The 16,157-nt window shown below is 40.4% G+C and overlaps 1 protein-coding gene across 1 annotated transcript in view; it reads right to left on the bottom strand.

Moving 5' to 3' along the window:
- Positions 1 to 16,157, bottom strand: part of BMP2K (BMP2 inducible kinase) — a 46,772-nt gene that overhangs the window by 28,532 nt on the left and 2,083 nt on the right. The window lies entirely within an intron of this gene.

The following is a 16,157-nucleotide window of genomic DNA, read 5'->3' as shown; positions in this document are numbered from 1 at the left end:
CACCAAAGAAGTCATGCAACTTCTCAGCATAGCCTCAAGACAGGTAGAACCTCCCTGCAATCACAGATGGTTCAAGCAAACAATTCCCAAGCAGGGTTTTTATTCAAACCCATCTTCAACACATAGTTAATTGTTTTCCCCCAACCAGACCCATCAAAAGCCTTCTTAGCACAGCAGCAGCAGCAACGGTGAGCCATGTACTTGAGCCCACCTCCCAGCTCCCCAGTATGAGGTTCTTCTTTTTCTCTTCACTAGTACAGAAAAATCACGCAGGCAGGAATTACACACAGAAAGTACTTTCAAACAGGTAAACTAAAGGGAAAAAACACAACTCTCAAGTTTTATTCATCTCCTGTTATCTTTAGCTAATGCTGGAGGCATCCACCAGATGCCATTCCTATCTCCCCAAGTTCTCAGGCACATCTTTGCCATTAGGAAATCCACCCTATGGAAGAGTCCATACTTTCAAACAATACTTTCTCTCAAATGGCTGCTGTAAGCCAACTATTACCATGGGAACTTCCAACTGGTGCAAATGCTCAGGGCCACAATCAGGCCAGAATTATGTAAATTAAAATTATTAACTTCCCTCATAATGAGGCAGCCAAGTGAAATGCACATGCTTCATGTTTCCTGATGTAACCTGCAAACAGCATTTATTAAGTATAATCTGACACAAGTCTCACGTGCTTGAATAAACATGCACATAATTTACAACTGAAGAAGCTAAATTTTATGAGGAACTTTTCTTGAAGATTAAATATTTAATTGTTTTTTAAGTTAATTGCTCATTTAGCCAAGTGAGATGCTATGCTCTCCAAAACAGAATTACTGACAATTTTAATACAACACCCTAAATTCTGCAGAATTGTTAGACTTAACCAAGTTTATATAGGGCCTCCCCAAAACATTAAGAGGACACAGGCACTTAAGTTACTCAAGCTCTAATGCCAAATTCCAGCTGGAGCTGAAATGATCTTATATACTCCCCTAACACCAGCCTTCATTGACAGAAGATTTTTTTGTACTAACCTCTCTTTCAGAGGAGACTTTTTAAAGCACCAATACCTGACCAAAAATATAAAGCAGTACTTGGTAAAGCACAGAAGTCTAATGATGAGAAGACAAAAATCACTTCCTGTCTTTTTAACCAGTTTAACAGCCTTAAAATTCTATGACTAGGAGGAGAAGACAAAGCTGGATTTCAAGTTTCCCTGAAAACTGGTTAGTATCTTTTATGTAACTGGAGCAGACATGACTGGGTAAAACCAATCAGTAGTAACTAGTGAAAAATATCCAAATACTCAGCCAACTACTTTCCTTGCCATTAGGTGGCAATCTTAACCAATACTTGAACTCTGCAAGGGCCATAAAAGCAGGCCAATTCCCCATTTTGCCAGGAGTGAGATAGGTGACCTTGAACGGTTTTCCATTTGCAAATATCACCTCTATAAAAATCCTTTCGTCAAAGAGGCAAGTGGCATAACTGAGAACAAAATTTTAGCAACTGTATTTATACTTACAAAAAAATTATTAATCACCACTGCTCTGGAAATCTTAATCCAGCAAAACCCTGAACAATTAAATTTTCAATGTTTTCAGTTGTTTCTGATGTTAAACTTCTCACTGAAAGCATCACAATAATCAGTGCTGTACATATTCACAGAATCATAGAATAGTTTTGGTTGGAAAGGGCCTTAAGATCATTTAGTTCCAACCCCCTGCCATGGCCAGAGACACCTCACACTAGACCACGTCACCCAAGGCTCTGTCCAGCCTGGCGTGGAACTCTGACAGGGATGGAGCATTTACCAATTCTTCAGGCAACCTGTGCCAGTGCCTCCCCATCCTCAGTAAAACACTTCTTCCTTATATCTAACCTGAACTTCCCCCATTTCAGTTTAAATCCATCACCCCTTGTCATATCACTACAGTCCCTGATGGAGAGTCCCTCTCTGGCATCCTTGTAGATTCCCTTCAGATGCTGGAAGACTGTTCTGAGGTCTCCATGAAACTTCTCCAGGCTGAACAGCCCCGATTTTCTCAGCCAGTCTTTATATGGGAGGTGTTCCAGCCCCTGATCATCCTCGTGGCCTCCTCTGGACTTGCTCCAACAGCTTCAAGGACACCAGAATTGCACGCAGTGCTCCAAGTAGGGTCTCATGAGAGCAGAGCAGAGTGGCAGGATCACCTCCTTCTACCTGTTGGTCATGCTCCTTTTGATAAGGCCCAGGACACAGTTGGCAAAAACTGTGTCCTGGTTCAGGATATTCAGGCAAGCTCTTATGCAGGGATAGTGTAGCAAGCCCTTGAACTTACTTGTCAGATACTAGCTAAAAATTGGCACTAACATATTCAAGACAACAGAACACAAGGCTACCAGGCACAGGCACCACAGTGCCATGTTTTCTCCTTTGTTTCACATCCTCAGGAGCTCAAACGTAAATTGAGAAAATACAGAAGTGACTAAGGACTCTAACATAGTTAGAAACTCCAGACCTGAACATTGGACTGACTGCTGCTCTGAAGAGACTCATATGCAAAGCAGAAGTACAGAGAAGCCTTGTTTTGCATGATGACAGCATGCTGCACTTTGCCACTCTGTACTGGCCCACATGAACAAGAACACCCCACAGCCTTGCTGCTGTGGGTTAATGAAAATCCACTTACACGTGCCTCACAACCAAGACTCAGCTCTGTTACTGTCAGACCTTGCCACAAAGAGCTAACAGGATGTTGTTCCCACCTCAGAACAGAACAAAGGGGAGGACATTCAGCGTGATGGCATTTGTCTTCCCAGGTAACTGTTACATGTGACGGAGCCCTCCTTTCCTGGAGATGGCTGAACACCAGTTCAGTTCATTCCATATTTGGCTTTGCTTGCTTGCTTGCACAGCTTTTGCTTTACCTGTTAAACGGTCTTTATCTCAACCCACAAGTTTTCCCACTTCTGCCCTTTTGATTCTCTCCCCATCCCAGCAAACAGAGTGAGGAAGTGGCTGTGCAGGGCTCAGTTGCTGTCCGTGGTTCAGCCGCAGGAGAATCATAGGGACTGAATCTCTTACAGTCTTTTACTTACAGTGTGCTCCAACTGGTGAACTATTTGACTCTATACTATCTCAGATAAACAATAGAACTTCATTAGCAGAAGGGTTTTAGCTGTACAGTAATATGCAATAACCACTACCCACACCTGTCAATGCTGAATTAAGAACAGCAGCTACTACAGCCACTCTCAAAACCAGGAAGGTATAAAAGCTCCTCTACAAATGCATGCTACAGAGCTGCTGAGTTTTAACATCTATTTTCATTTAGGCAGAAATACATACCCAAGAAAAGTTTTTAGAAAGCTCATCATTACATAAAAGCCTATTTTCAGGTATGGTCCTTACATGCAGCTTTCATGTACATTTCAGAAACCTGAAATGAAGAAATAGATGTGGGAAGCAACAGATTCTAGTTGGTTTTTACCTACCTATACAATCTGGACAGTTTGATATTTAGTAGCTTCCTCAACAACTAAGCATCATTTTGCATTAAGGGGAAAAAACAAAAAACAAAAAAAACCAAAACCAACAAACAACGGACAGTTTTGTACAAAATTAACCCTTAGAGCTGTGAGCCCTGGGAATGGCTGTAGGGCCAACATAACAGTTCTGGGACTGTGACATTACAGCATAGTCCCAGAACTGGCTTCACAACCACTGTGTAAAGTTGTTCTTAATAAAGCTCAGTAACCTCAAAGATAGTTTATTTCTAATTCAAAGTTTGCAAGTTTAGCTCTCAGCTTGGCCAGGGAGATAAACGTGTGTCCCTCTCTCCACAAAGCTGGATAAAGTGATCAAAATGTAAATTATTTCCCAGTGAACCATCTACCCACACATATGCTGCTAACCTTCCCTCCCGCTTCCCTTTTACAAGAAAATGGCTATCCATCCGCATGATAATAGTTATAATACCGTATCTGACTTTTTTTGCCTTTTAGATCATCTAACATACAACAAGAATTCAGGTGTTCTCATCTGTGTTCTGAATAAACCTCTGCCTTTAGCAGTACTTTCTCTGCTCTCTTACTGTATACCACTTGATGCCTGGATCACTTCACACACATCTACTACTCACTGTTAATTCTGGAGCCAAAAGTCACTGAGATGTCTCAATCATCTCCCACAACCAGGCTGACCTGCAGGCAGAGCCACCCTCCTTCACAAGCTCAACACCCCCCAAAATCACGAAGCCTCTGAGCACCACAATTTGGAAGCCCAATGCACAAGGATGAACCATTTTATGGACTGAATCCATGCAAAATGCAGTTAGACCAGTCCCCCTCAAAGCCCTGCAGACAGGGTACAGGAGGAAGTCCTCATTAAACGCTTTAAGCTCATACTCTTTGCTGAAAAGAAAAGAAAACCTCTGACTTCAACAGCTTTACAAGGTGCCAAGACACCAAAGCCAGTGTCCAAAAGAGCAGGACAGTTATGAAGAAAACGGGGAAAGTAGTCCTCCTCTACTAGAAAAGCATGATCTCACAAAAAAAAAATAATCTCTTAACACCCACATGCACTTCCATAGAGAGCACTGGGAAAGGCTCTTTCTCAGTAAGCAGTAAGTACCACACTGATGTGCTATTTCACCAGGAATTCTGAGTAAACTTCTTCCCGCCACAGTTGCAGATGAACCTATGCCAAGAGCTATTTCCTGCAGCTCAGTTTTGATCCCATCTTCACAGAGTGTACAATAAACAGCACGTTCTCTGAGCTCAGGGAGAACTTCCATGATCCTGATAAGACTATTGTGCCACACAGCCCCCTTTGCCATCCTGCTGCTCAATTTCTTTCCTCGTGGTGTCCTGCTACAATGCTATAACTCCGTATGTTCATTGGCATCCTATGAGGATAATTGCACAGCACTTCAACTTAGCAGAAACTCCATCCCTCCTGCAACAGAGGAAGACCTTCCTCCACAGAGGAACTGTCTTCTGTTATCAGGACAGATGTTTTACTGCGGGCACATTTATGGGAGTGATAGACTAAAAGCATACACAAATACTCTGGTTCTGCCTGAACTATTCAGCTCTTCAAATTTTATATCTAAACAGCAAAACCTTTCAAAACCACACAGAACTCACACACTTGCAAGTGTTAAATCAGATTCCAAACTCCACTTGATTATTGAGAAGCTACACACCAATCGAAATTTACAATGCAGTTTTCAAGCCTTATGAAGAATCTTTGCTCAAGCACTCAGCTTTTGGCAAAAGCTCTACAGGGCAAGGAAGCCACTGACCACAACTCTGCCTTTCCACTCCTGCAGCTCCTCTGCTTAAGAAGATGCACTAACTGTATAATACCGTGAATATGTGTGTATATGTATATAATTTATATACACTTTTCTGTATGTTTTTAGTAAAGCATATTCCATGCCTCAGTCACAAACACAACATTGAGACACAGCTCCACCTAAAAGAGCAGTTGACAGATGTTGCCTGCAAACTCAAGAGCTCAGCACTCCCGAAGGCAAGAGCAGAAACAGCTCCCTAATTTTAAAATAATCCATTTCTACACACATGCATTTTAGATTTCAATATTCCTCCACTTTATTTTAAGCATGCAGACAATGCATTCCAAGGGGACATACCGCTGTTGCTTTTCCCACTGCCCACACAAATTCCCACTGTGTGACAATCTGAATATCAGGGCTAGTTTAGACAAGAAACAGGGCCATCTTCAAACAAGCATCTGTTCTGAAAGCAGTGCTGTAAAAGTAATACCAATGGGACGTGACAGAATGCTTTTACCTGCTCAGTGGCCTGCAGCCCTGTAGGCCTTCTCACACTTGATTTCTCATAGCACCAACTGCAGTCCAACTCCGCAGAAACCTTTGAGGTAAGTACCTGAGACTACTTTGGGAACCACAGAATGGTTTGGGTTGGAAGGAACCTTAAAAGCTCATCCAGTTCCAAACCCCTGCCACAGGCAGGGACATCTTCCACTAGACCAGGTTGCTCTGAGCCCCATCCAATCTGGCTCTGAACACTGCCAGGGATGGCGCAGCCACAGCTTCTCTGGGAAGCCAAGACACTCAGTTACTACTGTGCTCTGGGAAGGATGGACTAAGTTCTGCTATAGATTTTTTTGAATTTTTCTTAATCTAGTAACACCAATGCACCAGACATGCCCAGGTACCAAACTGGAAAAAACAAAATTCATCTGATGTGCTTGCTGGGAAAGAAAGAAAAAGTTACGTTTCAAGGCAGAGCATAGAGATGTCAAATGCACAAATATTTGATGGGTTTAACCATTTAATAATCATTAGATCAACTGGTAAAGCATGCAATCCTAACCAAAACCCACAAAAACCAGTGATGAAACCAGGTACTAGCGTTTTTATTATGAAGCTTTAACCCAAGCAAAGCTTATATACTTTGACACTTCGACAAGTTGCCTCAACTCTGAAAAACCTATTCTCTGTAAAGCCTCTGCTCTCTTCCCTCCCATCAGGCAACATCCTTCTCAACGATAAAGTATGTAAGATGAACAAGCCTTCCACAAGCATGCTGTAACAGAAACTAGAGTATTAAACAGGTCCATTTTCTATACTAACAGAAAGTAAGAAATATCTGTAAAGTTTGGCAACAAAGTTGCAATCACTGGGCTTCATTCACAGCCAGCTCTAAAAGGCATTTGCTAAGCATTTTTAATGCACACAACCATTTATTTTAAAAGTAAAAAAAAAACAACCAACCAAAACACACCTTGATACCTTGATTTTAACCCCAATATAATAAACAAGTGTCAAAATAGGAGTTACAGAATGGTTAAATCAGTGGGTACAGACACGTTATATACCTAATATGCATCAGCACAGGTTTTCTAGAAGTAAACTCCACTGTCACAGAATGTTACCACCCATCAAAATAGATCTAACACAACTTTTTCTTCATCTCTTGCTCTGTAATTTGTCTTTAGTTTTCCTTAGTATTAGAATTTACGTTGCTATTTAAATACACGAGCATAAGAATCCAAAGCACATAAAGTCAGAGAACCGATCTATAACCTCGAACAGGAATAACTTGCCCACTCAATACCACAAAATCCCCATGGCACAGAAATAAGGCAAAGCATGAGGTGTCCAGATTGGGCAAAACGGCAAGTTCCATGGCACCTTGGAGATGTGCCACCTTCCACTGCAGCAGAAACAGAACAGTCACCAGGCCATGCAGAGATGAACAAAGCAATTCATCATGTACAAGTATTCCAGACTGAGGCAGATGTCCTACAAGAGTCTCTGCTTTACTATTTTTCTAAGACACCATACACATACCACATTATCTAGATGAAACGTGTCCCTCTCCACTGCCACAAGGGTCTACAGAGCCTGACTCACATCTTCACATCCAAGAGTAATCACCACTAAACTCATTGACAGCTTTTCATACACAAGCATGATCAAAACTGGATTAACTGACTGGAATTAGTTGTTAAAGATATATCATATTATTATTTGAGACAAAGAGTGTAACAATTTTCATTATTTCACCTCATCTTTGGCCGTCTGCAAATATTTGTCTTTGTTTAAATTCTGAGGATACCAAAGGAGCAGATACAGACCCATCTGCCAAACAAACAACAGGAGATCAATAAATTAAAGAGCAAAATACTGAGATTCAACCTGCCTATACCAATAAACAGAATTAAATATTTTAGGCAATAATATTTCCTCAGCATGTGCAGGGGGGCAGGCGGGTCTTGCAGCTCTATCTGGTACACACTGAATATATTTGAATATTTTCAATTCACATACAAAACATCTCTTTATTAAGACTGTTATCTGAATTATTTTACACCTCTTACACTTGAGCTTCATTCGGTAACAATACTGTCAATCTTCACACTGTGACACATGAGGATTCAAAGAGACACTGAAACTTCTAAATGGTATAAGCAGCTTGATTGTTTTAAATAAGCAAACTACGCTGCAATGGCAACAAGAGTCCAAGTATCAGAGTCAAGGTTATCAAAATCACTTAATACCTGATACACCTACTGTGTTTGAAGGCAGTCAGTCAACAGCAGTAACTCTGAACAAGGCAGTTATTCATTAAACAGACGAGTCTGGAAGCCTTTGTCTCAGACAATGAAAACATTAGGACCCATCTACCACCTAAAGCCAGAAGACATTCAAGTAAAACTCCCTCTTACAAATGCAGCTATACAATTCAACAGAAGCTTCACTGAACAGCAAGTCCTGAGGAAGAAGTACAATAGCTGTTTAATGGAGACAATAATTTCAAGAGAGCACAAAGCTGGTAATACTAAATTCAAACCAAGACCGGAGGAACTTGAAGACATCTACATGACCAAACCGAATTAGATGTGGCACAGGAGTTTGCTTTTGAGTTTCTGTATCGTAATACTGCTTTTAGAACAGTAAATACAGCTGATAACAGTATCAGCTTTCTCTTCTATCTTCAGAGCACCTAAGGAATTTCTGGATAGCTCATTCTGAGAGCAAATAAGCCTCCCACTGCTTTCAGGAGTTCTCATTAAGTAAAAGCCAAGTGGTAGTACCCTGCAATTACTCATCTAAACAGAACTTAAGGCCAATGTCTGGACTCCAGACACAGGCCATGCTACCGAGGTCTATGGAGAGACAGCAGCTCACAAAGATACAATTACTTCACTTCTTTCTTTTCAAAAAGTTTCTTTTCCTGCACATCACACATGGAACAGAACTGATGTCATGTCCAACACTGACATGACAAATTTCATCCACGCTTCCTATTCTTGACTCCTGCAACACATGCTGCATTCAAGTCAGGTCACTATACATGTGTCAGCAATTAAGTACCTTTCATTCTTTATTTCCTCCATATCTAAGACACAGAGTTCAAAACCAAAGTGCTACAAGAAATCGCCTTCTCCTGTGTTTACACTACTGCAATCCAAAAGAGCACTTTGTGCTGCCAGAGTTCCTAAAGAGCACAGATGAAGCCCATGTACATTTAGCAGTTAAATGAAGATTAGCTACAAGTTCTGTTCCTCCACAGCTTGCTCTCCAAAGAAATGCTCTTTTCACATAGTTGCATGTGATTCAGTAATTAACCAAATCAAAAACCCCACAGTTTTTCAGCAACACTTCAGCTAAAAAAAATTATATTCAGTTTTTCAACCTACAGGAATTACGGAAGAACATAACCGTCATATTAATCACACACTTTTAAAACTATTTTTTGTTTTATAATAAAAGTGGCTTAACACTAAGATAATCTCATTAGAACTGTTACTGAAAGCCAACATGCACAGATACAAATCACGGTGCAAATAACACATTAAAAAAAAAAAAACAAGTAAAATGAATCAGCACAACAGAACAACAATTAAGCCAAGAATTGAACCACTCTTACATATTAGTACATAACTCTTAGAGACTTGCACATTAAAGTTTCAAGGCACCATACAAACAAATCCATCCATTAAAATAACATGCAAGTTTGGAAGGAAGCCCAATATATACATTATTCCAAGTAAGACCTCCTCAAGCCCTGCAATAGCAGCATTCCTTTCTTTGTATGTGGCAATCAAGGTATAGCCTATTACAGAAGCAATGAGGAAGAAACCATCCCAGAGCCACGATGCTCCAGACTCTTCCAGCACCTCTTGTACAGACTTGTATTACTTGGGGCAAAACCCTTCATCTTCCTTAGTTTCTCCATCTGCTGAATGACTCTCCCTAAGTGGATGTGATGTTCTTCAGATCGATACCAGCTTTGACAACTCTTCAAGAGCCAGACAAAAGAATGTTCAGAGGTATTCTCTCTCATATTAGTCTACAAAATAATTTCTTAACCATTTTTAGCATTTGTGTCAGAAGTGGCAAGGCAGATGCAACAAGAATTAAGGCTAAGAAAAGACTATCATACCTTTACAGGGAGAACACTCCAATTTATTTAGTTTTCATTCCCGCAACACGGACTCCATAATTTGTAACATCTGTGTTCATGCTGCTCAAGAAAAGCATGACTTTTGCTACTCAAACCAAAAGAAATATTCCCACTTAAGTAAAACAGACCCTCAAGAACAAGTAAGACCTTTGCTTCCAGTTGTTAACCATCTTCCCCATGCATTTTCCACCACCTTGCTTCTGTTCAGAGACCCAGTTTCACAACTGACATACCCACATCCAAGACATCCCTCTGTTACTAGTAAAAGGTAACTAACCTAGACAAGTGTGAGCAAGGAACACATGAATCAGAGAACAGAAAGGTTCCTACCTTCTCAACCAGCAGACAACACTCAAGAGACTGAAATCCATTCCCACGACAACAAGAGAAGCAGGAGAAGAGGAATTCATCTTCCTTCCTTGTCAGCAGCTAGACAATGATGAAGAGAGAAAACAGAACCAAGCCCTTCAAAAGAACAGGGGTTTCATGTTCACCACCTGACTGCTTAAGCTGCACAGCAACACCCAGGACATAGCATCTCTACCACTGCACAAGGACAGACTAGAGATGATGAGACCTGCATCACTGGTATATGCAAATCACCCTTAGACTTTTACCTTAAGGTATTAGAAATAGGCAAATATTCCCAACCTTTCAGGAAAAGGCTGTTCAACCAGTGTATTAACAGCTTTTAAGCTAAACCTATAAAAACACACAAGGGAAAACTACCCTTCAAAACAGATCCCTACAAATCTAAATTTCTTAGCAAGAGGAAGGCATCTCAAGTAATCAAGTTACAGTTCAGTGACTAATCATGTCTGTGCTCCTGGTTGGTTCCAAATGTAGAATAAAATCTGTTTACTACAACCCCCTGTTTTCTGACACTTTTACACCCCACATTTTGGCAGGCATAGAGCATTCATAGTGTCAGTTAATACAGCTCTGCTTCCAAACAGTAACTTGTTGGGCTTTGGTAACCTATTCATCTAGACTATTACAGAGACATAAAATAAATAAAGCCCAAGGTTAAGAAATTCAACAGTTTTGAGAATGAAGTCTTATAAAGAACACTGTAAACCAAAACAGTGCCAGAGACAAGAACCACAATGTGATTACCTCAACAGTTCTCCTCTGAACCAGATGTGACATCTATTTGGCAAGAAGCCATTCACCAGACAGCATACGTTTACAGCTAAAACAAGCTAACGTCTACAACTAGAAAGATGTCTAAGTTCACACTGTTAACACACGCATATACAACATGCTCATTCTTCCCAGATACAAAAGGAATGTAAGCCTGTAATTACACTTCTCTAGAAATACCAAGTCCCATCTCTGGCATTAACTCCAGTGCTCCACGTACAGAACTGTACAGCTACTTGCATATGGGTAATACACTAGTCAATGACTGACAGCTCTGATACTACGCTAACAGCCCATAGAAATAAAAATCCTCTTCCAAGGACCACTAGTTTCTAGTTAACACCTGCCTGAAAAGGAATTCTACTTTTACTAGCTTACTAAGTTTTTCTTTTCCAAGTTAATATGCAAAACACCGATCTAATTAAAAAAAGAAAACCAACAGAATACACACCCCCAAATTGAGACCCTGCGCAACTTCTTTTCCAGCCAGATTAAGTATTTCCTAGACAAAGCCAACATATCCTCCATTTTCACACACTGCCTTACACTTTGAGGATGTCCAGGAGCTTCATAGTAAACACACCTGCATGCGTACAGAACCTCTTATGACTACTGTAACATCAGAATACTTGATCAAAACACAGCTCTAAGAAAAAAATGCAAGTAGATAGCATGTTTGTTACATCTGTCTTAAGTCAAAAGTTGGCATAGTAAAGATGGCTTCAGCTTGTGCATCATACGATACTGCTACAAATAAGTTGCTTATTTATAATCATTTAACTCTTGGCCACTATCCCAAAAACTTTGCTCAGAATTACTAGATTCCAAAGTACATGCTCAGTATTTAACAACTTCTGGGCACACAAAAGTTAAATTCATAATGTTCTTGAAAAAGAACAGAACAATTACATGCAATTATCAGAGGTGTAATATTACATGTTGGTGCATACTGCAAAGCAGAAAGGAGAGTCCTTAAGGGGACACAAGACTAGCAACCCGACAATCAAAGAGTGTTAGGCCACATATCCCTAAGAGCTGAACTTGGACTTACTTGTACAACAGACATCTTTGTCAGCCTGCGGATGCTTTCTAAACTGTTAATTTCTCCATCTTTGAAAAAAAGGCACATGACAGCTCTGGAGAACACAGCAAGAATGACTTTTCTCCAGAAGTACCACTGCAGTTGTCAGTACACTTAGATAACAAAACTGAAGTTAAAGCATTCATTTTGCGCACCCCGTTATATAAGAAATTTCTACCTGCATATTGATGAGACCAGGATCACATGCAAATATCCAAATTGCTTCCTTGGATTGCTTTCTTTTTTAAGACACAGAACACAGCCACATCTTGTAATAGGCAAACCACAGCACTCTTGTTTCAAGATGTTAGCTGCTTTCAATAGGCTTGAGAAGCCCAAAAGATTAATCTCAAGTGCTTGCTACAGTACAGGCTCCAGATGTTGCATTACCCAGACATCAAAACTCTGTCAGCATGTCAACCCTGCCATTCTTAAGGTGGGAGCAAGGCAACCATGACCATCATTGGGAGTGGGCCAGAACTTCACATGTATTATGTCATACTCGTAGACAAAATGAAAAACAGAAAGTTTCAAGTACTCACGCTGCTTTTTTTTCCCCTTTAGTTTTTGAACTCAAACCAACCATTTCTGCTACTCAGATATTATCCAAGCAAAACTGTTTCAGACAAAATAACAGACTTGACATTTAGTCACGTGTGAACACGGATTCAGTGATGTTACACTCTGAAAAACACTATCAACATGACCAATCCCAACTAAATCTTTCCAGATAACCTTCCAGCTCATAATCCACCTGAACAGGTGAACTAGATTCCAACTGAAAGTAAAACAGCAGCTACTACCAGCAGTGGCAAGTCACATGCAACCTAACCTCAAAACTAATGAAGAAAGCCAATAACAAACATCTCAGCTTACCATATAGGACAGTGGCACACCACATCATCATGACAGAATTCACCATGCACCAGCTGTACTCATAATACCTACCACAAAAATAAGCTCTCCCACTGTACAATCAATCTCAAGAGGTACAAAGTTGGTCCACACCACATTTAAAGTCTTTCAGATACTAAAGTTAACATCCATTACAAAGGCACTTCACTCACCTCTTCAGAGCAAAGCACAACCCATGACCCACATCTTCACAGGAGATAAAGCAGTGTATGCTGTACAGCAGCACGCTTCAGGATTTACAGCAGCTACCAGAGTTGCAAATCCCCACAAGAGAACTTACTCTAAAGACCTAAAAATCAGTGTATGAAAGGTTAATTGCAATGCAACTTACCAAAGCATCCTAGAAGGGCATGAAGAACCTTATGCGCTCTAAAAATGGAACAACATGACAACCACAAACAGCACAGGATCACACAAAACAGGACCTGGGTTCTTCTCCATTAAGGCTGTAGTTTTCTTAGGCCTCAACTGAACAGTATGAAAACAAAAGAACAACTGAATAATAAATGTCATCAAGTACTTCCAAAGACTGCATGCTTAATCCAAGTACCACCAATGGTAGAGCTTGCAAGCAGCTCATTGCTTCACGAGTTTGCCAGTAATGACTCCAAAAGACTGTAGTGAGATGACTTAAAAAGAAGGGAGAAAGAATTCCCAATTTTATAAAGGGAAGATACAAGGTTTTCATTTATCCTATCAAGAGGTCTCTCTTCACAGAAAACTGAGTTTTAACCATCATATCAAATACATGAAGCAAACGTGTTATCTAAACATGAACTCATTAACTTAAATGCAACCACCACTTGAATGGCTTCTTTCCTGCTATTCTCTCTAGGCCCAGATGTAAAATCACTAAGAAAAACAACACCTTCCTAAGACAGAACACAACATACAGAAGGCTCAACACTACACTGCTCCAAACTCACCATTTTATCAAGCACAATGATTAAAAAAAAAAAAAACAACAATAGTATAACCACTACCAAACAACTTCCTACCACATACGCTAAGGCAAAGGCAACAGAGAAAGTTACAGCCCGAGCAGCAACATATGTTCAACCCCTCCAACCCAACCAAGTTTAGATGCACATAAAAGCTGAAGAGAAGCCTATTGCCTTTTCTGAACACAGCAACATTACCTACCACTAGTTTAAACTCAATCTGGGTACTTCTGAGAGCAAGCTGCATAGGGAATTACCCAGTTTTTTCCATTCAGGTCTCCAGCATCTTGCCTCCACTTCTGTAAGCAATGTACTTGCTGGTAGAAGGTTTAAAATGGGGGGGGGGAGCGGCGGGGGCAGTGGGTGGATGTAATAGCAGCACAGATTTAATGACAGGAGAATTCTGCTTCCACCAAATGCAGCCAACCTAGTGCTTCCTCAAACACAAAGCTTTTTGGGGGCATGAGCATCACCCTCTTGTGCTATATTGACAGCACATAAGGCTATTCCTTATCTATAGCTAGGGTTAGCACTTATAAGCAAACAGTAATTATTGGATAATCCTATGAAATCCAACTCAGTAAAGCTCACCCACAGCCATAGCATTCCTAAAACATGACCAAAAAAGGCAAATCAACAACGGAAAAAAAAAAACCTCATGCTTGTTCCTAGGACACTACTCCCTTTACTTCAAGGTTCTTTGCTGAAAATGGCTCCAAGTCCAGTAGCACTGGCCCACTAAATTTACAACTACTTGCTAGCCACATAAGGCATTTATCACAAAATGTGAACTAGAAAGTCTTTTTTCCAGTATTAGACTCACCATAACTAGAGCTCCCCATGCACTAACTGTAACTTTCAAAACAGAATTCTCCATATTTTTATCAGACTGAATTTCCCAAACTTCAGATGCACTGCACGTACTTTTGTTCAACAACAAGATACAAAGAGAAGGCCTTAATTCCACCTGCATCAGTCATTTATTCCACATACTTCTACAGTCCCCTCCAAATGGACTGGAACTCATTTTCAAGCCTTAACCAAAACTGACTGGCTTTTTCCCCACCTCTGCAAAATAAACCTTAAAAACAAATACCTTCATCCAACAACATACTAACCATCAGGTTACAAAGGTTAAGAAGTCACCAGAGAAGAGATTCATTTAAAACAAGTAGGCTGTTAGATGGTTTCATCTAACTACAGCACTTGAACCCTTATACTTGCTTTACTACAAAAGGATGCAGTTACTTTAGACAGCATTATACACAATTATGCAAAATAGATGCAAAATCAAGAGCTAGCTTCCTAAAGCAAAATTTTGAAGGGGAGGGAGGTGGGTCTTTAAACCATTTGAATCTGACAGAATAGTAGACATAATGCTACTAATTCTTACAGCTAGTAAAAACGCCTATCAATACCACAGCACTGCTGAGAGAACATTCTACATCCATTCTGAAATAAGCTTATGTTCATTATATTCATTAACTCATTAACAACATTTTGTGACACAACATAAAACTCTGATATGAGCCTCTTGCAGTAATAGGAACTACATGACAAGCCTAAGACCCTCAGTAAAACTGGGTTTCAGAAAAGGAAGGGAAAAAAAATGCCTTATGCAAAGGGACTAGGGTTAAAATGGTTTGTTCCTTCCTTCCCCACAAAGAGGAAGAGTATTAAGCAGAGGATTTTTTAAGTGTTAAGTATTAATAACACATTCCAATATGACTAATATAACTTCAGTAACATGCAATTACTTACTATTCGGTGTCACTAAGTCAAGGGAAAAACTGACCGTTGAGAAGTAATCCCTAGATAAAAAGCAATTCTCTTTCACACACTACCATGGTCAGTTGTAAGTACCAAAGCACCACATGAGCCCTTCATCACCATGACCCTCCCGTTAGCCTCATGGGGCACATGTCAGCTCCCCACACACATTACAGTCACAGAGCTGCAAGAGAATCGGCCCCTGGCTCCCTCACTCCCCAGCCACTTCAAACATGCAGCTCTAGTACCTGCTCTTTTTTATTCCTCTTAGGCCGTTTCAGGTCATCCCTACCCAACAGCTCTGGAGTCATCTTTGAAGACTTTTCCCAAGCTGCAGCAGATTTACACTGCCCCAATTCCCATC

This window comes from Pezoporus occidentalis, unplaced genomic scaffold, assembly GCF_034315485.1.
Source record: "Pezoporus occidentalis ecotype Australia unplaced genomic scaffold, CSIRO_AGI_Poc_V1 ctg238, whole genome shotgun sequence".
In the NCBI taxonomy this organism is placed as follows: Eukaryota; Metazoa; Chordata; class Aves; order Psittaciformes; family Psittacidae; genus Pezoporus; species Pezoporus occidentalis.
This window is presented reverse-complemented; position numbering and strand designations above follow the sequence as displayed.